Raw genomic sequence first — 27675 nt, 5'->3', positions numbered from 1 at the left:
CACATTGAGGCTTTAAAAAGTAGTTATTCAAAATGAGGCACAATCCAAATGACATTTTGAATCAATTTTTCAACAGTCCAAAAAATCAATTTTCTGATGAAAAACGATGACCCGTGACCTGTCGAAATTTCTCCAGATGGTCAGAAATGGAAATTTTTTAATGTTTAATTTTTCGACTGCAAATGACTATTCCATGTAAATTATCACTTTTGGAACAAAAACAAGTGTGTTTAGAGTCACTTTAATGCCTGAAATTGGTCAAAATAGAAGCTTCTGAATAGGAGAAAAAGTCTGTAATAATGGCAATTTTGGTCACATTGAGGCTTTAAAAAGTAGTTCTTCAACATGAGGCACATTCCAAATGACATTTTGAATCAATTTTTCAACAGTCCAAAAAATCAATTTTCTGATGAAAAACGATGACCCGTGACCTGTCGAAATTTCTCCAGATGGTCAGAAATGGAAATTTTTTAATGTTTAATTTTTCGACTGCAAATGACTATTCCATGTAAATTATCACTTTTGGAACAAAAACAAGTGTGTTTAGAGTCACTTTAATGCCTGAAATTTGTCGAAATAGAAGCTTCTGAATAGGAGAAAAAGTCTGTAATAATGGCAATTTTGGTCACATTGAGGCTTTAAAAAGTAGTTCTTCAACATGAGGCACATTCCAAATGACATTTTGAATCAATTTTTCAACAGTCCAAAAAATCAATTTTCTGATGAAAAACGATGACCCGTGACCTGTCGAAATTTCTCCAGATGGTCAGAAATGGAAATTTTTTAAAGTTTAATTTTTCGACTGCAAATGACTATTCCAAGTAAATTATCACTTTTGGAACAAAAACAAGTGTGTTTAGAGTCACTTTAATGCCTGAAATTGGTCGAAATAGAAGCTTCTGAATAGGAGAAAAAGTCTGTAATAATGGCAATTTTGGTCACATTGAGGCTTTAAAAAGTAGTTCTTCAACATAAGGCACATTCCAAATGACATTTTGAATCAATTTTTCAACAGTCCAAAAAAATCAATTTTCTGATGAAAAACGATGACCCGTGACCTGTCGAAATTTCTCCAGATGGTCAGAAATGGAAATTTTTTAATGTTTAATTTTTTGACTGCAAATGACTATTCCATGTAAATTATCACTTTTGGAACAAAAACAAGTGTGTTTAGAGTCACTTTAATGCCTGAAATTGGTCGAAATAGAAGCTTCTGAATAGGAGAAAAAGTCTGTAATAATGGCAATTTTGGTCACATTGAGGCTTTAAAAAGTAGTTCTTCAACATGAGGCACATTCCAAATGACATTTTGAATCAATTTTTCAACAGTCCAAAAAAATCAATTTTCTGATGAAAAACGATGACCCGTGACCTGTCGAAATTTCTCCAGATGGTCAGAAATGGAAATTTTTTAATGTTTAATTTTTTTACTGCAAATGACTATTCCATGTAAATTATCACTTTTGGAACAAAAACAAGTGTGTTTAGAGTCACTTTAATGCCTGAAATTGGTCGAAATAGAAGCTTCTGAATAGGAGAAAATGTCTGTAATAATGGCAATTTTGGTCACATTGAGGCTTTAAAAAGTAGTTATTCAACATGAGGCACATTCCAAAAGACATTTTGAATCAATTTTTCTACAGTCCAAAAAATCAATTTTCTGATGAAAAACGATGACCTGTCGAAATTTCTCCAGATGGTCAGAAATGGAAATTTTTTTATGTTTCATTTTTTGACTGCAAATGACTATTCCATGTAAATTATCACTTTTGGAACAAAAACAAGTGTGTTTAGAGTCACTGTAATGCCTTAAATTGGTCGAAATAGAAGCTTCTGAATAGGAGAAAAAGTCTGTAATAATGGCAATTTTGGTCACATTGAGGCTTTAAAAAGTAGTTCTTCAACATGAGGCACATTCCAAATGACATTTTGAATCAATTTTTCAACAGTCCAAAAAATCAATTTTCTGATGAAAAACGATGACCCGTGACCTGTCGAAATTTCTCCAGATGGTCAGAAATGGAAATTTTTTAATGTTTAATTTTTCGACTGCAAATGACTATTCCATGTAAATTATCACTTTTGGAACAAAAACAAGTGTGTTTAGAGTCACTTTAATGCCTGAAATTGGTCAAAATAGAAGCTTCTGAATAGGAGAAAAAGTCTGTAATAATGGCAATTTTGGTCACATTGAGGCTTTAAAAAGTAGTTCTTCAACATGAGGCACATTCCAAATGACATTTTGAATCAATTTTTCAACAGTCCAAAAAATCAATTTTCTGATGAAAAACGATGACCCGTGACCTGTCAAAATTTCTCCAGATGGTCAGAAATGGAAATTTTTTAATGTTTAATTTTTCGACTGCAAATGACTATTCCATGTAAATTATCACTTTTGGAACAAAAACAAGTGTGTTTAGAGTCACTATAATGCCTGAAATTGGTCGAAATAGAAGCTTCTGAATAGGAGAAAATGTCTGTAATAAGGCAATTTTGGTCACATTGAGGCTTTAAAAAGTAGCTATTCAAAATGAGGCACAATCCAAATGACATTTTGAATCAATTTTTCTACAGTCCAAAAAATCAATTTTCTGATGAAAAACGATGACCCGGGACCTGTCGAAATTTCTCCAGATGGTCAGAAATGGAAATTTTTTTATGTTTCATTTTTTGACTGCAAATGACTATTCCATGTAAATTATCACTTTTGGAACAAAAACAAGTGTGTTTAGAGTCACTGTAATGCCTTAAATTGGTCGAAATAGAAGCTTCTGAATAGGAGAAAAAGTCTGTAATAATGGCAATTTTGGTCACATTGAGGCTTTAAAAAGTAGTTATTCAACATGAGGCACAATCCAAATGACATTTTAAATCAATTTTTCTACAGTCAAAAAAATCAATTTTCTGATGAAAAACGATGACCCGGGACCTGTTGAAAATCCTCCAGATGGTCAGAAATGGAAATTTTTTTATGTTTAATTTTTTGACTGCAAATGACTATTCCATGTAAATTATCACTTTTCGAACAAAAACAAGTGTGTTTAGAGTCACTTTAATGCCTGAAATTGGTCGAAATAGAAGATTCTGAATAGGAGAAAATGTCTGTAATAAGGCTATTTTGGTCACATTGAGGCTTTAAAAAGTAGTTATTCAAAATGAGGCACAATCCAAATGACATTTTGAATAAATTTTTCAACAGTCCAAAAAATCAATTTTCTGATGAAAAACGATGACCCGTGACCTGTCGAAATTTCTCCAGATGGTCAGAAATGAAAATTTTTTAATGTTTAATTTTTCGACTGCAAATGACTATTCCATGTAAATTATCACTTTTGGAACAAAAACAAGTGTGTTTAGAGTCACTTTAATGCCTGAAATTGGTCAAAATAGAAGCTTCTGAATAGGAGAAAAAGTCTGAAATAATGGCAATTTTGGTCACATTGAGGCTTTAAAAAAGTAGTTCTTCAACATGAGGCACATTCCAAATGACATTTTGAATCAATTTTTCAACAGTCCAAAAAATCAATTTTCTGATGAAAAACGATGACCCGTGACCTGTCGAAATTTCTCCAGATGGTCAGAAATGGAAATTTTTTAAAGTTTAATGTTTTTACTGCAAATGACTATTCCATGTAAATTATCACTTTTGGAACAAAAACAAGTGTGTTTAGAGTCACTTTAAAGCCTGAAATTGTTGAAATAGAAGCTTCTGAATAGGAGAAAAAGTCTGTAATAATGGTAATTTTGGTCACATTGAGGCTTTAAAAAGTAGTTCTTCAACATGAGGCACATTGCAAATGACATTTTGAATCAATTTTTCTACAGTCCAAAAAATCAATTTTCTGATGAAAAACGATGACCCGTGACCTGTCGAAATTTCTCCAGATGGTCAGAAATGGAAATTTTTTAATGTTTAATTTTTCGACTGCAAATGACTAATTCATGTAAATTATCACTTTTGGAACAAAAACAAGTGTGTTTAGAGTCACTTTAATGCCTGAAATTGGTCGAAATAGAAGCTTCTGAATAGGAGAAAAAGTCTGTAATAAGGCAATTTTGGTCACATTGAGGCTTTAAAAAGTAGTTATTCAAAATGAGGCACAATCCAAATGACATTTTGAATCAATTTTTCAACAGTCCAAAAAATCAATTTTCTGATGAAAAACGATGACCCGTGACCTGTCGAAATTTCTCCAGATGGTCAGAAATGGAAATTTTTTAAAGTTTAATTTTTTTACTGCAAATGACTATTCCATGTAAATTATCACTTTTGGAACAAAAACAAGTGTGTTTAGAGTCACTTTAAAGCCTGAAATTGTCGAAATAGAAGCTTCTGAATAGGAGAAAAAGTCTGTAATAATGGTAATTTTGGTCACATTGAGGCTTTAAAAAGTAGTTCTTCAACATAAGGCACATTGCAAATGACATTTTGAATCAATTTTTCTACAGTCCAAAAAATCAATTTTCTGATGAAAAACGATGACCCGTGACCTGTCGAAATTTCTCCAGATGGTCAGAAATGGAAATTTTTTAATGTTTAATTTTTCGACTGCAAATGACTATTCCATGTAAATTATCACTTTTGGAACAAAAACAAGTGTGTTTAGAGTCACTTTAATGCCTGAAATTGGTCGAAATAGAAGCTTCTGAATAGGAGAAAAAGTCTGTAATAAGGCAATTTTGGTCACATTGAGGCTTTAAAAAGTAGTTATTCAAAATGAGGCACAATCCAAATGACATTTTGAATCAATTTTTCAACAGTCCAAAAAATCAATTTTCTGATGAAAAACGATGACCCGGGACCTGTCGAAATTTCTCCAGATGGTCAGAAATGGAATTTTTTTTATGTTTAAATTTTTGACTGCAAATGACTATTCCATGTAAATTATCACTTTTGGAACAAAAACAAGTGTGTTTAGAGTCACTTTAATGCCTGAAATTGGTCGAAATAGAAGCTTCTGAATAGGAGAAAAAGTCTGTAATAATGGCAATTTCACATTGAGGCTTTAAAAAGTAGTTATTCAACATGAGGCACATTCCAAATGACATTTTGAATCAATTTTTTAACAGTCCAAAAAATCAATTTTCTGATGAAAAACGATGACCCGTGACCTGTCGAAATTTCTCCAGATGGTCAGAAATGGAAATTTTTTAATGTTTCATTTTTTGACTGCAAATGACTATTCCAAGTAAATTATCACTTTTGGAACAAAAACAAGTGTGTTTAGAGTCACTTTAATGCCTGAAATTGGTCGAAATAGAAGCTTCTGAATAGGAGAAAAAGTCTGTAATAATGGCAATTTTGGTCACATTGAGGCTTTAAAAAGTAGTTCTTCAACATAAGGCACATTCCAAATGACATTTTGAATCAATTTTTTAACAGTCCAAAAAAATCAATTTTCTGATGAAAAACGATGACCCGTGACCTGTCGAAATTTCTCCAGATGGTCAGAAATGGAAATTTTTTAATGTTTAATTTTTTGACTGCAAATGACTATTGCATGTAAATTATCACTTTTGGAACAAAACAAGTGTGTTTAGAGTCACTTTAATGCCTGAAATTGGTCGAAATAGAAGCTTCTGAATAGGAGAAAAAGTCTGTAATAATGGCAATTTTGGTCACATTGAGGCTTTAAAAAGTAGTTCTTCAACATGAGGCACATTCCAAATGACATTTTGAATCAATTTTTCAACAGTCCAAAAAAATCAATTTTCTGATGAAAAACGATGACCCGTGACCTGTCGAAATTTCTCCAGATGGTCAGAAATGGAAATTTTTTAATGTTTAATTTTTTGACTGCAAATGACTATTGCATGTAAATTATCACTTTTGGAACAAAACAAGTGTGTTTAGAGTCACTTTAATGCCTGAAATTGGTCGAAATAGAAGCTTCTGAATAGGAGAAAAAGTCTGTAATAATGGCAATTTTGGTCACATTGAGGCTTTAAAAAGTAGTTATTCAACATGAGGCACATTCCAAAAGACATTTTGAATCAATTTTTCTACAGTCCAAAAAATCAATTTTCTGTTGAAAAACGATGACCCGTGACCTGTCGAAATTTCTCCAGATGGTCAGAAATGGAATTTTTTTAAAGTTTAATTTTTTTACTGCAAATGACTATTCCATGTAAAGTATCACTTTTCGAACAAAAACAAGTGTGTTTAGAGTCACTTTAATGCCTGAAATTGGTCGAAATAGAAGCTTCTGAATTGGAAAAAATGTCTGTAATAAGGCAATTTTGGTCTCATTGAGGCTTTAAAAAGTAGTTATTCAACATGAGGCACATTCCAAATGACATTTCGAATCAATTTTTCTACAGTCCAAAAAATCAATTTTCTGATGAAAAACGATGACCGGTGACCTGTCGAAATTTCTCCAGATGGTCAGAAATGGAAATTTTTTTATGTTTCATTTTTTGACTGCAAATGACGATTCCATGTAAATTATCACTTTTGGAACAAAAACAAGTGTGTTTAGAGTCACTTTAATGCCTGAAATTGGTCGAAATAGAAGCTTCTGAATAGGAGAAAATGTCTGTAATAAGGCAATTTTAGTCACATTGAGGCTTTAAAAAGTAGTTATTCAACATGAGGCACAATCCAAATGACATTTTGAATCAATTTTTCTACAGTCCAAAAAATCAATTTTCTGTTGAAAAACGATGACCCGGGACCTGTCGAAATTTCTCCAGATGGTCAGAAATTGAAATTTTTTTATGCTTAATTCTTTGACTGCAAATGACTATTCCATGTAAAGTATCACTTTTCGAACAAAAACAAGTGTGTTTAGAGTCACTTTAATGCCTGAAATAGGCCGAAATAGAAGCTTCTGAATAGGAGAAAATGTCTGTAATAAGGCAATTTTGGTCACATTGAGGCTTTAAAAAGTAGTTATTCAACATGAGGCACAATCCAAATGACATTTTGAAGCAATTTTTCTACAGTCCAAAAAATCAATTTTCTGTTGAAAAACGATGACCCGGGACCTGTCGAAATTTCTCCAGATGGTCAGAAATTGAAATTTTTTTATGCTTAATTTTTTGACTGCAAATGACTATTCCATGTAAAGTATCACTTTTGGAACAAAAACACGTGTGTTTAGAGTCACTTTAATGCCTTAAATTGGTTGAAATAGAAGCTTCTGAATTGGAGAAAATGTCTGTAATAAGGCAATTTTGGTCACATTGAGGCTTTAAAAAGTAGTTATTCAACATGAGGCACAATCCAAATGACATTTTGAATCAATTTTTCTACAGTCCAAAAAATCAATTTTCTGATGAAAAACGATGACCCGGGACCTGTCGAAAATCCTCCAGATGGTCAGAAATGGAAATTTTTTTATGTTTAATTTTTTGACTGCAAATGACTATTCCATGTAAATTATCACTTTTGGAACAAAAACAAGTGTGTTTAAGTCACTTTATAGCCTGAAATTGTGGAAATAGAAGCTTCTGAATAGGAGAAAAAGTCTGTAATAATGGTAATTTTGGTCACATTGAGGCTTTAAAAAGTAGTTATTCAACATGAGGCACATTCCAAAAGACATGTTGGATCAATTTTTCTACAGTCCAAAAAATCAATTTTTTGATGAAAAACGATGACCCGGGACCTGTCGAAATTTCTCCAGATGGTCAGAAATGGAAATTTTTTTATGTTTAATTTTTTGACTGCAAATGACTATTCCATGTAAAGTATCACTTTTGGAACATAAACAAGTGTGTTTCGAGTCACTTTAATGCCTTAAATTGGTCGAAATAGAAGCTTCTGAATAGGAGAAAAAGTCTGTAATAATGGCAATTTTGGTCACATTGGGGCTTTAAAAAGTAGTTCTTCAACATGAGGCACATTTCAAATGACATTTTGAATCAATTTTTCTACAGTCAAAAAAATCAATTTTCTGATGAAAAACGATGACCCCGGGACCTGTCGAAATTTCTCCAGATGGTCAGAAATGGAAATTTTTTAAAGTTTAATTTTTTGACTGCAAATGACTATTCCATGTAAATTATCACTTTTGGAACAAAAACAAGTGTGTTTAGAGTCACTTTATAGCCTGAAATTGTCGAAATAGAAGCTTCTGAATAGGAGAAAAAGTCTGTAATAATGGTAATTTTGGTCACATTGAGGCTTTAAAAAGTAGTTATTCAACATGAGGCACATTCCAAAAGACATGTGTAACTAATTTTTCTACAGTCCAAAAAATCAATTTTTGATGAAAAACGATGACCCGGGACCTGTCGAAATTTCTCCAGATGGTCAGAAATGGAAATTTTTTTATGTTTAATTTTTTGACTGCAAATGACTATTCCATGTAAATTATCACTTTTGGAAAAAAAACAAGTGTGTTTAGAGTCACTGTAATGCCTTAAATTGGTCGAAATAGAAGCTTCTGAATAGGAGAAAAAGTCTGTAATAATGGCAATTTTGGTCACATTTTGGCTTTAAAAAGTAGTTCTTCAACATGAGGCACATTCCAAATGACATTTTGAATCAATTTTTCTACAGTCCAAAAAATCAATTTTCTGATGAAAAACGATGACCCGTGACCTGTCGAAATTTCTCCAGATGGTCCGAAATGGAAATTTTTTAATGTTTAATTTTTTGACTGCAAATGACTATTCCATGTAAATTATCACTTTTGGAACAAAACCAAGTGTGTTTAGAGTCACTTTAATGCCTGAAATAGGCCGAAATAGAAGCTTCTGAATAGGAGAAAATGTCTGTAATAAGGCAATTTAGGTCACATTGAGGCTTTAAAAAGTAGTTATTCAACATGAGGCACAATCCAAATGACATTTTGAATCAATTTTTCTACAGTCCAAAAAATCAATTTTCTGTTGAAAAATGATGACCCGGGACCTTTCGAAATTTCTCCAGATGGTCAGAAATTGAAATTTTTTTATGCTTAATTTTTTGACTGCAAATGACTATTCCATGTAAAGTATCACTTTTGGAACAAAAACAAGTGTGTTTAGAGTCACTTTAATGCCTTAAATTGTTCGAAATAGAAGCTTCTGAATAGGAGAAAAAGTCTGTAATAATGGCAATTTTGGTCACATTGGGGCTTTATAAAGTAGTTCTTCAACATGAGGCACATTCCAAATGACATTTTGAATCAATTTTTCTACAGTCCAAAAAAATCAATTTTCTGATGAAAAACGATGACCCGTGACCTGTCGAAATTTCTCCAGATGGTCAGAAATGGAAAATTTTTTATGTTTAATTTTTTGACTGCAAATGACTATTCCATGTAAAGTATCACTTTTGGAACAAAAACAAGTGTGTTTCGAGTCACTTTAATGCCTTAAATTGGTCGAAATAGAAGCTTCTGAATAGGAGAAAAAGTCTGTAATAATGGGAATTTGTGGTCATATTGGGGATTTAAAAAGTAGTTCTTCAACATGAGGCACATTCCAAATGACATTTTGAATCAATTTTTCTACAGTCCAAAAAATCAATTTTCTGATGAAAAACGATGATCCCTGACCTGTCGAAATTTCTCAGGATGGCCAGAAATGGACATTTTTTAATGTTTAATTTTTTGACTGCAAATGACTATTCCATGTAAAGTATCACTTTTGGAACAAAAACAAGTGTGTTTAGAGTCACTTTAATGCCTGAAATAGGCCGAAATAGAAGCTTCTGAATAGGAGAAAATGTCTGTAATAAGGCAATTTTGGTCACATTGAGGCTTTAAAAAGTAGTTATTCAACATGAGGCACAATCCAAATGACATTTTGAATCAATTTTTCTACAGTCCAAAAAATCAATTTTCTGTTGAAAAATGATGACCCGGGACCTGTCGAAATTTCTCCAGATGGTCAGAAATTGAAATTTTTTTATGCCTAATTTTTTGACTGCAAATGACTATTCCATGTAAAGTATCACTTTTGGAACAAAAACAAGTGTGTTTAGAGTCACTTTAATGCCTTAAATTGGTCGAAATAGAAGCTTCTGAATAGGAGAAAAAGTCTGTAATAATGGGAATTTGTGGTCATATTGGGGATTTAAAAAGTAGTTCTTCAACATGAGGCACATTCCAAATGACATTTTGAATCAATTTTTCTACAGTCCAAAAAATCAATTTTCTGATGAAAAACGATGACCCGTGACCTGTCGAAATTTCTCAGGATGGTCAGAAATGGACATTTTTTAATGTTTAATTTTTTGACTGCAAATGACTATTCCATGTAAAGTATCACTTTTGGAACAAAAACAAGTGTGTTTAGAGTCACTTTAATGCCTGAAATAGGCCGAAATAGAAGCTTCTGAATAGGAGAAAATGTCTGTAATAAGGCAATTTTGGTCACATTGAGGCTTTAAAAAGTAGGTATTCAACATGAGGCACATTCCAAATGACATTTTGAATCAATTTTTCTACAGTCCAAAAAATCAATTTTCTGATGAAAAACGATGACCCGGGACCTGTCGAAATTTCTCCAGATGGTCAGAAATGGAAATTTTTTTATGTTCAATTTTTTGACTGCAAATGACTATTCCATGTAAAGTATCACTTTTGGAACAAAAACAAGTGTGTTTAGAGTCACTTTAATGCCTTAAATTGGTCGAAATAGAAGCTTCTGAATAGGAGAAAAAGTCTGTAATAATGGGAATTTGTGGTCATATTGGGGATTTAAAAAGTAGTTCTTCAACATGAGGCACATTCCAAATGACATTTTGAATCAATTTTTCTACAGTCCAAAAAATCAATTTTCTGATGAAAAACGATGACCCGTGACCTGTCGAAATTTCTCAGGATGGTCAGAAATGGACATTTTTTAATGTTTAATTTTTTGACTGCAAATGACTATTCCATGTAAAGTATCACTTTTGGAACAAAAACAAGTGTGTTTAGAGTCACTTTAATGCCTGAAATAGGCCGAAATAGAAGCTTCTGAATAGGAGAAAATGTCTGTAATAAGGCAATTTTGGTCACATTGAGGCTTTAAAAAGTAGTTATTCAACATGAGGCACAATCCAAATGACATTTTGAATCAATTTTTCTACAGTCCAAAAAATCAATTTTCTGATGAAAAACGATGACCCGGGACCTGTCGAAATTTCTCCAGATGGTCAGAAATGGACATTTTTTTATGTTTCATTTTTTGACTGCAAATGACTATTCCATGTAAAGTATCACTTTTGGAACAAAAACAAGTGTGTTTAGAGTCACTTTAATGCCTGAAATTGGTCGAAATAGAAGCTTCTGAATAGGAGAAAATGTCTGTAATAAGGCAATTTTGGTCACATTGAGGCTTTAAAAAGTAGTTATTCAACATGAGGCACAATCCAAATGACATTTTGAATCAATTTTTCTACAGTCCAAAAAATCAATTTTCTGATGAAAAACGATGACCCGGGACCTGTCGAAATTTCTCCAGATGGTCAGAAATGGAAATTTTTTTATGTTCAATTTTTTGACTGCAAATGACTATTCCATGTAAAGTATCACTTTTGGAACAAAAACAAGTGTGTTTAGAGTCACTTTAATGTCTTAAATTGGTCGAAATAGAAGCTTCTGAATAGGAGAAAAAGTCTGTAATAATGGGAATTTGTGGTCATATTGGGGATTTAAAAAGTAGTTCTTCAACATGAGGCACATTCCAAATGACATTTTGAATCAATTTTTCTACAGTCCAAAAAATCAATTTTCCGTTGAAAAACGATGACCCGTGACCTGTTGAAATTTCTCAGGATGGTCAGAAATGGACATTTTTTAATGTTTAATTTTTTGACTGCAAATGACTATTCCATGTAAAGTATCACTTTTGGAACAAAAACAAGTGTGTTTAGAGTCACTTTAATGCCTGAAATAGGCCGAAATAGAAGCTTCTGAATAGGAGAAAATGTCTGTAATAAGGCAATTTTGGTCACATTGAGGCTTTAAAAAGTAGTTATTCAACATGAGGCACAATCCAAATGACATTTTGAATCAATTTTTCTACAGTCCAAAAAATCAATTTTCTGTTGAAAAATGATGACCCGGGACCTGCCGAAATTTCTCCAGATGGTCAGAAATGGAAATTTTTTATGCTTAATTTTTTGACTGCAAATAACTATTCCATGTAAAGTATCACTTTTGGAACAAAAACAAGTGTGTTTAGAGTCACTTTAATGCCTTAAATTGGTCGAAATAGAAGCTTCTGAATAGGAGAAAAAGTCTGTAATAATGGCAATTTTGGTCACATTGGGGCTTTAAAAAGTAGTTCTTCAACATGAGGCACATTCCAAATGACATTTTGAATCAATTTTTCTACAGTCCAAACAAATCAATTTTCTGATGAAAAACGATGACCCCGTGACCTGTCGAAATTTCTCCAGATGGTCAGAAATTGAAAAGATTTTATGTTTCATTTTTTGACTGCAAATGACTATTCCATGTAAATTATCACTTTTGGAACAAAAACAAGTGTGTTTAGAGTCACTTTAATGCCTTAAATTGGTTGAAATAGAAGCTTCTGAATAGGAGAAAAAGTCTGTAATAATGGCAATTTTGGTCACATTGGGGCTTTAAAAAGTAGTTCTTCAACATGAGGCACATTCCAAATGACATTTTGAATCAATTTTTCTACAGTCCAAAAAAATCAATTTTCTGATGAAAAACGATGACCCGTGACCTGTCGAAATTTCTCCAGATGGTCAGAAATGGAAATTTTTTTATGTTTAATTTTTTGACTGCAAATGACTATTCCATGTAAATTATCACTTTTGGAACAAAAACAAGTGTGTTTAGAGTCACTTTAATGCCTTAAATTGGTCGAAATAGAAGCTTCTGAATAGGAGAAAAAGTCTGTAATAATGGCAATTTTGGTCACATTGGGGCTTTAAAAAGTAGTTCTTCAACATGAGGCACATTCCAAATGACATTTTTGAATCAATTTTTCTACAGTCCAAAAAATCAATTTTCTGATGAAAAACGATGACCCGGGACCTGTCGAAATTTCTCCAAATGGTCAGAAATGGAAATTTTTTAATGTTTAATTTTTTGACTGCAAATGACTATTCCATGTAAATTATCACTTTTGGAACAAAAACAAGTGTGTTTAGAGTCACTTTAATGCCTGAAATAGGCCGAAATAGAAGCTTCTGAATAGGAGAAAATGTCTGTAATAAGGCAATTTTGGTCACATTGAGGCTTTAAAAAGTAGTTATTCAACATGAGGCACAATCCAAATGACATTTTGAATCAATTTTTCTACAGTCCAAAAAATCAATTTTCTGATGAAATACGATGACCCGTGACCTGTCGAAATTTCTCAGGATGGTCAGAAATGGAAATTTTTTTATGTTTAATTTTTTGACTGCGAATGACTATTCCATGTAAATTATCACTTTTGGAACAAAAACAAGTGTGTTTAGAGTCACTTTAATGCCTTAAATTGGTCGAAATAGAAGCTTCTGAATAGGAGAAAAAGTCTGTAATAATGGCAATTTTGGTCACATTGGGGCTTTAAAAAGTAGTTCTTCAACATGAGGCACATTCCAAATGACATTTTGAATCAATTTTTCTACAGTCCAAAAAATCAATTTTCTGATGAAAAACGATGACCCGGGACCTGTCGAAATTTCTCCAGATGGTCAGAAATGGAAATTTTTTAATGTTTAATTTTTTGACTGCAAATGACTATTCCATGTAAATTATCACTTTTGGAACAAAAACAAGTGTGTTTAGAGTCACTTTAATGCCTGAAATAGGCCGAAATAGAAGCTTCTGAATAGGAGAAAATGTCTGTAATAAGGCAATTTTGGTCACATTGAGGCTTTAAAAAGTAGTTATTCAACATGAGGCACATTCCAAATGACATTTTGAATCAATTTTTCTACAGTCCAAAAAATCAATTTTCTGATGAAAAACGATGACCCGGGACCTGTCGAAATTTCTCCAGATGGTCAGAAATGGAAATTTTTTTATGTTTCATTTTTTGACTGCAAATGACTATTCCATGTAAATTATCACTTTTGGAACAAAAACAAGTGTGTTTAGAGTCACTTTAATGCCTGAAATTGGTCGAAATAGAAGCTTCTGAATAGGAGAAAATGTCTGTAATAAGGCAATTTTGGTCACATTGAGGCTTTAAAAAGTAGTTATTCAACATGAGGCACATTCCAAATGACATTTTGAATCAATTTTTCTACAGTCCAAAAAATCAATTTTCTGATGAAAAACGATGACCCGGGACCTGTCGAAATTTCTCCAGATGGTCAGAAATGGAATTTTTTTTATGTTCAATTTTTTGACTGCAAATGACTATTCCATGTAAAGTATCACTTTTGGAACAAAATCAAGTGTGTTTAGAGTCACTTTAATGCCTTAAATTGGTCGAAATAGAAGCTTCTGAATAGGAGAAAAAGTCTATAATAATGGGAATTTGTGGTCACATTGGGGATTTAAAAAGTAGTTCTTCAACATGAGGCACATTCCAAATGACATTTTGAATCAATTTTTCTACAGTCCAAAAAATCAATTTTCTGATGAAAAACGATGATCCGTGACCTGTCGAAATTTCTCAGGATGGTCAGAAATGGACATTTTTTAATGTTTAATTTTTTGACTGCAAATGACTCTTCCATGTAAAGTATCACTTTTGGAACAAAAACAAGTGTGTTTAAAGTCACTTTAATGCCTTAAATTGGTCGAAATAGAAGCTTCTGAATAGGAGAAAAAGTCTGTAATAATGGCAATTTTGGTCACATTGGGGCTTTAAAAAGTAGTTCTTCAACATGAGGCACATTCCAAATGACATTTTGAATCAATTTTTCTACAGTCCAAAAAATCAATTTTCTGATGAAAAACGATGACCCGGGACCTGTCGAAATTTCTCCAGATGGTCAGAAATGGAAATTTTTTTATGTTTAAGTTTTTTGACTGCAAATGACTATTCCATGTAAAGTATCACTTTTGGAACAAAAACAAGTGTGTTTAGAGTCACTTTAATGCCTTAAATTGGTTGAAATAGAAGCTTCTGAATAGGAGAAAAAGTCTATAATAATGGCAATTTTGGTCACGTTGGGGCTTTAAAAAGTAGTTATTCAACATGAGGCACATTCCAAATGACATTTTGAATCAATTTTTCTACAGTCCAAAAAAATCAATTTTCTGATGAAAAACGATGACCCGTGACCTGTCGAAATTTCTCCAGATGGTCAGGAATGGAAATTTTTTTATGCTTAATTTTTTGACTGCAAATGACTATTCCATGTAAATTATCACGTTTGGAACAAAAACAAGTGTGTTTAGAGTCACTTTAATGCCTTAAATTGGTCGAAATAGAAGCTTCTGAATAGGAGAAAAAGTCTGTAATAATGGCAATTTTGGTCACATTGGGGCTTTAAAAAGTAGTTCTTCAACATGAGGCACATTCCAAATGACATTTTGAATCAATTTTTCTACAGTCCAAAAAATCAATTTTCTGATGAAAAACGATGACCCCGGGACCTGTCGAAATGTCTCCAGATGGTCAGAAATGGAAATTTTTTAAAGTTTAATTTTTTGACTGCAAATGACTCTTCCATGTAAAGTATCACTGTTGGAACAAAAACAAGTGTGTTTAGAGTCACTTTAATGCCTTAAATTGGTCGAAATAGAAGCTTCTGAATAGGAGAAAAAGTCTGTAATAATGGCAATTTTGGTCACATTGGGGCTTTAAAAAGTAGTTCTTCAACATGAGGCACATTCCAAATGACATTTTGAATCAATTTTTCTACAGTCCAATAAATCAATTTTCTGATAAAAAACGATGACCCGGGACCTGTCGAAATTTCTCCAGATGGTCAGAAATTGAAATTTTTTTATGCTTAATTTTTTGACTGCAAATGACTATTCCATGTAAAGTATCACTTTTGGAACAAAAACAAGTGTGTTTAGAGTCACTTTAATGCCTTAAATTGGTCGAAATAGAAGCTTCTGAATAGGAGAAAAAGTCTGTAATAAGGCAATTTTGGTCACATTGAGGCTTTAAAAAGTAGTTATTCAACATGAGGCACATCCCAAATGACATTTTGAATCAATTTTTCTACAGTCCAAAAAATCAATTTTCTGATGAAAAACGATGACCCGGGACCTGTCGAAATTTCTCCAGATGGTCAGAAATGGAAATTTTTTTATGTTTCATTTTTTGACTGCAAATGACTATTCCATGTAAATTATCACTTTTGGAACAAAAACAAGTGTGTTTAGAGTCACTTTAATGCCTGAAATTGGTCGAAATAGAAGCTTCTGAATAGGAGAAAATGTCTGTAATAAGGCAATTTTGGTCACATTGAGGCTTTAAAAAGTAGTTATTCAACATGAGGCACATTCCAAATGACATTTTGAATCAATTTTTCTACAGTCCAAAAAATCAATTTTCTGATGAAAAACGATGACCCGGGACCTGTCGAAATTTCTCCAGATGGTCAGAAATGGAAATTTTTTTATGTTCAATTTTTTGACTGCAAATGACTATTCCATGTAAAGTATCACTTTTGGAACAAAAACAAGTGTGTTTAGAGTCACTTTAATGCCTTAAATTGGTCGAAATAGAAGCTTCTGAATAGGAGAAAAAGTCTATAATAATGGGAATTTGTGGTCACATTGGGGATTTAAAAAGTAGTTCTTCAACATGAGGCACATTCCAAATGACATTTTGAATCAATTTTTCTACAGTCCAAAAAATCAATTTTCTGATGAAAAACGATGATCCGTGACCTGTCGAAATTTCTCAGGATGGTCAGAAATGGACATTTTTTAATGTTTAATTTTTTGACTGCAAATGACTCTTCCATGTAAAGTATCACTTTTGGAACAAAAACAAGTGTGTTTAAAGTCACTTTAATGCCTTAAATTGGTCGAAATAGAAGCTTCTGAATAGGAGAAAAAGTCTGTAATAATGGCAATTTTGGTCACATTGGGGCTTTAAAAAGTAGTTCTTCAACATGAGGCACATTCCAAATGACATTTTGAATCAATTTTTCTACAGTCCAAAAAATCAATTTTCTGATGAAAAACGATGACCCGGGACCTGTCGAAATTTCTCCAGATGGTCAGAAATGGAAATTTTTTTATGTTTAAGTTTTTTGACTGCAAATGACTATTCCATGTAAAGTATCACTTTTGGAACAAAAACAAGTGTGTTTAGAGTCACTTTAATGCCTTAAATTGGTTGAAATGAAAGCTTCTGAATAGGAGAAAAAGTCTATAATAATGGCAATTTTGGTCACGTTGGGGCTTTAAAAAGTAGTTATTCAACATGAGGCACATTCCAAATGACATTTTGAATCAATTTTTCTACAGTCCAAAAAAATCAATTTTCTGATGAAAAACGATGACCCGTGACCTGTCGAAATTTCTCCAGATGGTCAGGAATGGAAATTTTTTTATGCTTAATTTTTTGACTGCAAATGACTATTCCATGTAAATTATCACGTTTGGAACAAAAACAAGTGTGTTTAGAGTCACTTTAATGCCTTAAATTGGTCGAAATAGAAGCTTCTGAATAGGAGAAAAAGTCTGTAATAATGGCAATTTTGGTCACATTGGGGCTTTAAAAAGTAGTTCTTCAACATGAGGCACATTCCAAATGACATTTTGAATCAATTTTTCTACAGTCCAAAAAATCAATTTTCTGATGAAAAACGATGACCCCGGGACCTGTCGAAATGTCTCCAGATGGTCAGAAATGGAAATTTTTTAAAGTTTAATTTTTTGACTGCAAATGACTATTCCATGTAAAGTATCACTGTTGGAACAAAAACAAGTGTGTTTAGAGTCACTTTAATGCCTTAAATTGGTCGAAATAGAAGCTTCTGAATAGGAGAAAAAGTCTGTAATAATGGCAATTTTGGTCACATTGGGGCTTTAAAAAGTAGTTCTTCAACATGAGGCACATTCCAAATGACATTTTGAATCAATTTTTCTACAGTCCAATAAATCAATTTTCTGATAAAAAACGATGACCCGGGACCTGTCGAAATTTCTCCAGATGGTCAGAAATTGAAATTTTTTTATGCTTAATTTTTTGACTGCAAATGACTATTCCATGTAAAGTATCACTTTTGGAACAAAAACAAGTGTGTTTAGAGTCACTTTAATGCCTTAAATTGGTCGAAATAGAAGCTTCTGAATAGGAGAAAAAGTCTGTAATAATGGCAATTTTGGTCACGTTGGTGCTTTAAAAAGTAGTTATTCAACATTAGGCACATTCCAAAAGACATGTTGAATCAATTTTTCTACAGTCCAAAAAATCAATTTTTTGATGAAAAACGATGACCCGGGACCTGTCGAAATTTCTCCAGATGGTCAGAAATGGAAATTTTTTTATGTTTAATTTTTTGACTGCAAATGACTTTTCCATGTAAAGTATCACTTTTGGAACAAAAACAAGTGTGTTTCGAGTCACTTTAATGCCTTAAATTGGTCGAAATAGAAGCTTCTGAATAGGAGAAAAAGTCTGTAATAATGGCAATTTTGGTCACATTGGGGCTTTAAAAAGTAGTTCTTCAACATGAGGCACATTCCAAATGACATTTTGAATCCATTTTTCTACAGTCCAAAAAATCAATTTTCTGATGAAAAACGATGACCCGGGACCTGTCGACATTTCTCCAGATAGTCAGAAATGGAAATTTTTTTATGTTTAAATTTTTTGACTGCAAATGACTATTCCATGTAAAGTATCACTTTTGGAACAAAAACAAGTGTGTTTAGAGTCACTTTAATGCCTTAAATTGGTTGAAATAGAAGCTTCTGAATAGGAGAAAAAGTCTGTAATAATGGCAATTTTGGTCACATTGGGGCTTTAAAAAGTAGTTCTTCAACATGAGGCACATTCCAAATGACATTTTGAATCAATTTTTCTACAGTCCAAAAAAATCAATTTTCTGATGAAAAACGATGACCCGTGACCTGTCGAAATTTCTCCAGATGGTCAGAAATGGAAATTTTTTTATGTTTAATTTTTTGACTGCAAATGACTATTCCATGTAAATTATCACATTTGGAACAAAAACAAGTGTGTTTAGAGTCACTTTAATGCCTTAAATTGGTCGAAATAGAAGCTTCTGAATAGGAGAAAATGTCTGTAATAATGGCAATTTTGGTCACATTGGGGCTTTAAAAAGTAGTTCTTCAACATGAGGCACATTCCAAATGACATTTTGAATCAATTTTTCTACAGTCCAAAAAATCAATTTTCTGATGAAAAACGATGACCCCGGGACCTGTCGAAATGTCTCCAGATGGTCAGAAATGGAAATTTTTTAAAGTTTAATTTTTTGACTGCAAATGACTATTCCATGTAAATTATCACTTTTGGAACAAAAACAAGTGTGTTTAGACTCACTTTATAGCCTGAAATTGTCGAAATAGAAGCTTCTGAATAGGAGAAAAAGTCTGTAATAATGGTAATTTTGGTCACATTGAGGCTTTAAAAAGTAGTTATTCAACATGAGGCACATTCCAAAAGACATGTTAAATCAATTTTTCTACAATCCAAAAAATCAATTTTTTGATGAAAAATGATGACCCGGGACCTGTCGAAATTTCTCCAGATGGTCAGAAATTGAATTTTTTTATGTTTAAGTTTTTTGACTGCAAATGACTATTCCATGTAAAGTATCACTTTTGGAACAAAAACAAGTGTGTTTAGAGTCACTTTAATGCCTTAAATTGGTTGAAATAGAAGCTTCTGAATAGGAGAAAAAGTCTGTAATAATGGCAATTTTGGTCACATTGGGGCTTTAAAAAGTAGTTCTTCAACATGAGGCACATTCCAAATGACATTTTGAATCAATTTTTCTACAGTCCAAAAAAATCAATTTTCTGATGAAAAACGATGACCCGACCTGTCGAAATTTCTCCAGATGGTCAGAAATGGAAATTTTTTTATGTTTAATTTTTTGACTGCAAATGACTATTCCATGTAAAGTATCACTTTTGGAACAAAAACAAGTGTGTTTAGAGTCACTTTAATGCCTTAAATTGGTCGAAATAGAAGCTTCTGAATAGGAGAAAAAGTCTGTAATAATGGCAATTTTGGTCACATTGGGGCTTTAAAAAGTAGTTCTTCAACATGAGGCACATTCCAAATGACATTTTGAATAAATTTTTCTACAGTCCAATAAATCAATTTTCTGTTGAAAAACGATGACCCGTGACCTGTCGAAATTTCTCCAGATGGTCAGAAATGGAAATTTTTTTATGTTTAATTTTTTGACTGCAAATGACTATTCCATGTAAATTATCACTTTTGGAACAAAAACAAGTGTGTTTAGAGTCACTTTAATGCCTGAAATTGGTCGAAATAGAAGCTTCTGAATAGGAGAAAATGTCTGTAATAAGGCAATTTTGGTCACATTGAGGCTTTAAAAAGTAGTTATTCAACATGAGGCACAATCCAAATGACATTTTGAATCAATTTTTCTACAGTCCAAAAAATCAGTTTTCTGATGAAAAACGATGACCCGGGACCTGTCGAAAATCCTCCAGATGGTCAGAAATGGAAATTTTTTTATGTTTAATTTTTTGACTGCAAATGACTATTCCATGTAAATTATCACTTTTGGAACAAAAACAAGTGTGTTTAGAGTCACTGTAATGCCTTAAATTGGTCGAAATAGAAGCTTCTGAATAGGAGAAATAGTCTGTAATAATGGCAATTTTGGTCACATTGGGGCTTTAAAAAGTAGTTATTCAACATGAGGCACAATCCAAATGACATTTTGAATCAATTTTTCTACAGTCCAGAAAATCAATTTTCTGATGAAAAACGATGACCCGGGACCTGTCGACATTTCTCCAGATGGTCAGAAATGGAAAAATTTTTATGTTCAAGTTTTTTGACTGCAAATGACTATTCCATGTAAAGTATCACTTTTGGAACAAAAACAAGTGTGTTTAGAGTCACTTTAATGCCTTAAATTGGTCGAAATAGAAGCTTCTGAATAGGAGAAAAAGTCTGTAATAATGGCAATTTTGGTCACATTGGGGCTTTAAAAAGTAGTTCTTCAACATGAGGCACATTCCAAATGACATTTTGAATCAATTTTTCTACAGTCCAATAAATCAATTTTCTGATGAAAAACGATGACCCGTGACCTGTCGAAATTTCTCCAGATGGTCAGAAATGGAAATTTTTTTATGTTTAATTTTTTGACTGCAAATGACTATTCCATGTAAATTATCACTTTTGGAACAAAAACAAGTGTGTTTAGAGTCACTTTAATGCCTGAAATTGGTCGAAATAGAAGCTTCTGAATAGGAGAAAAAGTCTGTAATAATGGCAATTTTGGTCACGTTGGGGCTTTAAAAAGTAGTTATTCAACATGAGGCACAATCCAAATGACATTTTGAATCAATTTTTCTACAGTCCAAAAAAATCAATTTTCTGATGAAAAACGATGACCCGGGACCTATCGACATTTCTCCAGATTGTCAGAAATGGAAATTTTTTTATGTTTAAGTTTTTTGACTGCAAATGACTATTCCATGTAAAGTATCACTTTTGGAACAAAAACAAGTGTGTTTAGAGTCACTTTAATGCCTTAAATTGGTTGAAATAGAAGCTTCTGAATAGGAGAAAAAGTCTGTAATAATGGCAATTTTGGTCACATTGGGGCTTTAAAAAGTAGTTCTTCAACATGAGGCACATTCCAAATGACATTTTGAATCAATTTTTCTACAGTCCAAAAAAATCAATTTTCTGATGAAAATTGATGACCCGTGACCTGTCGAAATTTCTCCAGATGGTCAAAAATGGAAAAAAATTTATGTTTAATTTTTTGACTGCAAATGACTATTCCATATAAATTATCACTTTTGGAACAAAAACAAGTGTGTTTAGAGTCACTTTAATGCCTGAAATTGGTCGAAATAGAAGCTTCTGAATTGGAGAAAATGTCTGTAATAAGGCAATTTTGGTCACATTGAGGCTTTAAAAAGTAGTTATTCAACATGAGGCACAATCCAAATGACATTTTGAATCAATTTTTCTACAGTCAAAAAAATCAATTTTCTGATGAAAAACGATGACCCCGGGACCTGTCGAAATATCTCCAGATGGTCAGAAATGGAAATTTTTTAAAGTTTAATTTTTTGACTGCAAATGACTATTCCTTGTAAATTATCACTTTTGGAACAAAAACAAGTGTGTTTAGAGTCACTTTAATGCTTTAAATTGGTCGAAATAGAAGCTTCTGAATAGGAGAAAAAGTCTGTAATAATGGCAATTTTGGTCACATTGGGGCTTTAAAAAGTAGTTCTTCAACATGAGGCACATTCCAAATGACATTTTGAATCCATTTTTCTACAGTCCAAAAAATCAATTTTCTGATGAAAAACGATGACCCGGGACCTGTCGACATTTCTCCAGATGGTCAGAAATGGAAATTTTTTTATGTTTAAATTTTTTGACTGCAAATGACTATTCCATGTAAAGTATCACTTTTGGAACAAAAACAAGTGTGTTTAGAGTCACTTTAATGCCTTAAATTGGTTGAAATAGAAGCTTCTGAATAGGAGAAAAAGTCTGTAATAATGGCAATTTTGGTCACATTGGGGCTTTAAAAAGTAGTTCTTCAACATGAGGCACATTCCAAATGACATTTTGAATCAATTTTTCTACAGTCCAAAAAAATAAATTTTCTGATGAAAAACGATGACCCGTGACCTGTTGAAATTTCTCCAGATGGTCAGAAATGGAAAACTTTTTATGTTTAATTTTTTGACTGCAAATGACTATTCCATGTAAATTATCACTTTTGGAACAAAAACAAGTGTGTTTAGAGTCACTTTAATGCCTTAAATTGGTCGAAATAGAAGCTTCTGAATAGGAGAAAAAGTCTGTAATAATGGCAATTTTGGTCACATTGGGGCTTTAAAAAGTAGTTCTTCAACATGAGGCACATTCCAAATGACATTTTGAATCAATTTTTCTACAGTCCAAAAAATCAATTTTCTGATGAAAAACGATGACCCGGGACCTGTCGAAATTTCTCCAGATGGTCAAAAATGGGAATTTTTTTATGTTTAATTTTTTGACTGCAAATGACTATTCCATGTAAAGTATCACTTTTGGAACAAAAACAAGTGTGTTTAGAGTCACTTTAATGCCTTAAATTGGTTGAAATAGAAGCTTCTGAATAGGAGAAAAAGTCTGTAATAATGGCAATTTTGGTCACATTGGGGCTTTAAAAAGTAGTTCTTCAACATGAGGCACATTCCAAATGACATTTGGAATCAATTTTTCTACAGTCCAATAAATCACTTTTCTGATGAAAAACGATGACCCGTGACCTGTCGAAATTTCTCCAGATGGTCAGAAATGGAAAAATTTTTATGTTTAATTTTTTGACTGCAAATGACTATTCCATGTAAATTATCACTTTTGGAACAAAAACAAGTGTGTTTAGAGTCACTTTAATGCCTGAAATTGGTCGAAATAGAAGCTTCTGAATAGGAGAAAATGTCTGTAATAAGGCAATTTTGGTCACATTGAGACTTTAAAAAGTAGTTATTCAACATGAGGCACAATCCAAATGACATTTTGAATCAATTTTTCTACAGTCCAAAAAATCAATTTTCTGATGAAAAACGATGACCCGGGACCTGTCGACATTTCTCCAGATGGTCAGAAATGGAATTTTTTTTATGTTTAAGTTTTTTGACTGCAAATGACTATTCCATGTAAAGTATCACTGTTGGAACAAAAACAAGTGTGTTTAGAGTCACTTTAATGCCTTAAATTGGTCGAAATAGAAGCTTCTGAATAGGAGAAAAAGTCTGTAATAATGGCAATTTTGGTCACATTGGGGCTTTAAAAAGTAGTTCTTCAACATGAGGCACATTCCAAATGACATTTTGAATCACTTTTTCTACAGTCCAATAAATCAATTTTCTGATAAAAAACGATGACCCGGGACCTGTCGAAATTTCTCCAGATGGTCAGAAATTGAATTTTTTTTATGCTTAATTTTTTGACTGCAAATGACTATTCCATGTAAAGTATCACTTTTGGAACAAAAACAAGTGTGTTTAGAGTCACTTTAATGCCTTAAATTGGTGGAAATAGAAGCTTCTGAATAGGAGAAAAAGTCTGTAATAATGGCAATTTTGGTCACGTTGGTGCTTTAAAAAGTAGTTATTCAACATTAGGCACATTCCAAAAGACATGTTGAATCAATTTTTCTACAGTCCAAAAAATCAATTTTTTGATGAAAAACGATGACCCGGGACCTGTCGAAATTTCTCCAGATGGTCAGAAATGGAAATTTTTTTATGTTTAATTTTTTGACTGCAAATGACTATTCCATGTAAAGTATCACTTTTGGAACAAAAACAAGTGTGTTTCGAGTCACTTTAATGCCTTAAATTGGTCGAAATAGAAGCTTCTGAATAGGAGAAAAAGTCTGTAATAATGGCAATTTTGGTCACATTGGGGCTTTAAAAAGTAGTTCTTCAACATGAGGCACATTCCAAATGACATTTTGAATCCATTTTTCTACAGTCCAAAAAATCAATTTTCTGATGAAAAACGATGACCCGGGACCTGTCGACATTTCTCCAGATGGTCAGAAATGGAATTTTTTTTATGTTTAAATTTTTTGACTGCAAATGACTATTCCATGTAAAGTATCACTTTTGGAACAAAAACAAGTGTGTTTAGAGTCACTTTAATGCCTTAAATTGGTTGAAATAGAAGCTTCTGAATAGGAGAAAAAGTCTGTAATAATGGCAATTTTGGTCACATTGGGGCTTTAAAAAGTAGTTCTTCAACATGAGGCACATTCCAAATGACATTTTGAATCAATTTTTCTACAGTCCAAAAAAATCAATTTTCTGATGAAAAACGATGACCCGTGACCTGTCGAAATTTCTCCAGATGGTCAGAAATGGAAATTTTTTTATGTTTAATTTTTTGACTGCAAATGACTATTCCATGTAAATTATCACTTTTGGAACAAAAACAAGTGTGTTTAGAGTCACTTTAATGCCTGAAATTGGTCGAAATAGAAGCTTCTGAATAGGAGAAAATGTCTGTAATAAGGCAATTTTGGTCACATTGAGGCTTTAAAAAGTAGTTATTCAACATGAGGCACAATCCAAATGACATTTTAAATCAATTTTTCTACAGTCAAAAAAATCAATTTTCTGATGAAAAACGATGACCCGGGACCTGTTGAAAATCCTCCAGATGGTCAGAAATGGAAATTTTTTTATGTTTAATTTTTTGACTGCAAATGACTATTCCATGTAAATTATCACTTTTGGAACAAAAACAAGTGTGTTTAGAGTCACTGTAATGCCTTAAATTGGTCGAAATAGAAGCTTCTGAATAGGAGAAATAGTCTGTAATAATGGCAATTTTGGTCACATTGAGGCTTTAAAAAGTAGTTATTCAACATGAGGCACATTCCAAATGACATTTTGAATCAATTTTTCTACAGTCCAAAAAAATCAATTTTCTGATGAAAAACGATGACCCGTGACCTGTCGAAATTTCTTCAGATGGTCAGAAATGGGAATTTTTTTATGTTTAATTTTTTGACTACAAATGACTATTCCATGTAAATTATCACTTTTGGAACAAAAACAAGTGTGTTTAGAGTCACTTTAATGCCTTAAATTGGTCGAAATAGAAGCTTCTGAATAGGAAAAAAAGTCTGTAATAATGGCAATTTTGGTCACATTGGGGCTTTAAAAAGAAGTTCTTTAACATGAGGCACATTCCAAATGACATTTTGAATCAATTTTTCTACAGTCCAAAAAATCAATTTTCTGATGAAAAACGATGACCCGGGACCTGTCGACATTTCTCCAGATGGTCAGAAATTGATTTTTTTTTATGTTTAAGTTTTTTGACTGCAAATGACTATTCCATGTAAAGTATCACTTTTGGAACAAAAACAAGGGTGTTTAGAGTCACTTTAATGCCTTAAATTGGTTGAAATAGAAGCTTCTGAATAGGAGAAAAAGTCTGTAATAATGGCAATTTTGGTCACATTGGGGCTTTAAAAAGTAGTTCTTCAACATGAGGCACATTCCAAATGACATTTTGAATCAATTTTTCTACAGTCCAATAAATCAATTTTCTGATGAAAAACGATGAACCGTGACCTGTCGAAATTTCTCCAGATGGTCAGAAATGGAAAATTTTTTAGGTTGAATTTTTTGACTGCAAATGACTATTCCATGTAAATTATCACTTTTGGAACAAAAACAAGTGTGTTTAGAGTCACTTTAATGCCTGAAATTGGTCGAAATAGAAGCTTCTGAATAGGAGAAAATGTCTGTAATAAGGCAATTTTGGTCACATTGAGACTTTAAAAAGTAGTTATTCAACATGAGGCACAATCCAAATGACATTTTGAATCAATTTTTCTACAGTCCAAAAAATCAATTTTCTGATGAAAAACGATGACCCGGGACCTGTCGACATTTCTCCAGATGGTCAGAAATGGAATTTTTTTTATGTTTAAGTTTTTTGACTGCAAATGACTATTCCATGTAAAGTATCACTGTTGGAACAAAAACAAGTGTGTTTAGAGTCACTTTAATGCCTTAAATTGGTCGAAATAGAAGCTTCTGAATAGGAGAAAAAGTCTGTAATAATGGGAATTTTGGTCACATTGGGGCTTTAAAAAGTAGTTCTTCAACATGAGGCACATTCCAAATGACATTTTGAATGACTTTTTCTACAGTCCAATAAATCAATTTTCTGATAAAAAACGATGACCCGGGACCTGTCGAAATTTCTCCAGATGGTCAGAAATTTAATTTTTTTTATGCTTAATTTTTTGACTGCAAATGACTATTCCATGTAAAGTATCACTTTTGGAACAAAAACAAGTGTGTTTAGAGTCACTTTAATGCCTTAAATTGGTCGAAATAGAAGCTTCTGAATAGGAGAAAAAGTCTGTAATAATGGCAATTTTGGTCACGTTGGTGCTTTAAAAAGTAGTTATTCAACATTAGGCACATTCCAAAAGACATGTTGAATCAATTTTTCTACAGTCCAAAAAATCATTTTTTTGATGAAAAACGATGACCCGGGACCTGTCGAAATTTCTCCAGATGGTCAGAAATGGAAATTTTTTTATGTTTAATTTTTTGACTGCAAATGACTATTCCATGTAAAGTATCACTTTTGGAACAAAAACAAGTGTGTTTCGAGTCACTTTAATGCCTTAAATTGGTCGAAATAGAAGCTTCTGAATAGGAGAAAAAGTCTATAATAATGGCAATTTTGGTCACATTGGGGCTTTAAAAAGTAGTTCTTCAACATGAGGCACATTCCAAATGACATTTTGAATCCATTTTTCTACAGTCCAAAAAATCAATTTTCTGATGAAAAACGATGACCCGGGACCTGTCGACATTTCTCCAGATGGTCAGAAATGGAATTTTTTTTATGTTTAAATTTTTTGACTGCAAATGACTATTCCATGTAAAGTATCACTTTTGGAACAAAAACAAGTGTGTTTAGAGTCACTTTAATGCCTTAAATTGGTTGAAATAGAAGCTTCTGAATAGGAGAAAAAGTCTGTAATAATGGCAATTTTGGTCACATTGGGGCTTTAAAAAGTAGTTCTTCAACATGAGGCACATTCCAAATGACATTTTGAATCAATTTTTCTACAGTCCAAAAAAATCAATTTTCTGATGAAAAACGATGACCCGTGACCTGTCGAAATTTCTCCAG

The sequence above is a fragment of the Triturus cristatus genome, chromosome 10 (assembly GCF_964204655.1).
Source record: "Triturus cristatus chromosome 10, aTriCri1.1, whole genome shotgun sequence".
NCBI lineage: Eukaryota > Metazoa > Chordata > Amphibia > Caudata > Salamandridae > Triturus > Triturus cristatus.
This window is presented reverse-complemented; position numbering follows the sequence as displayed.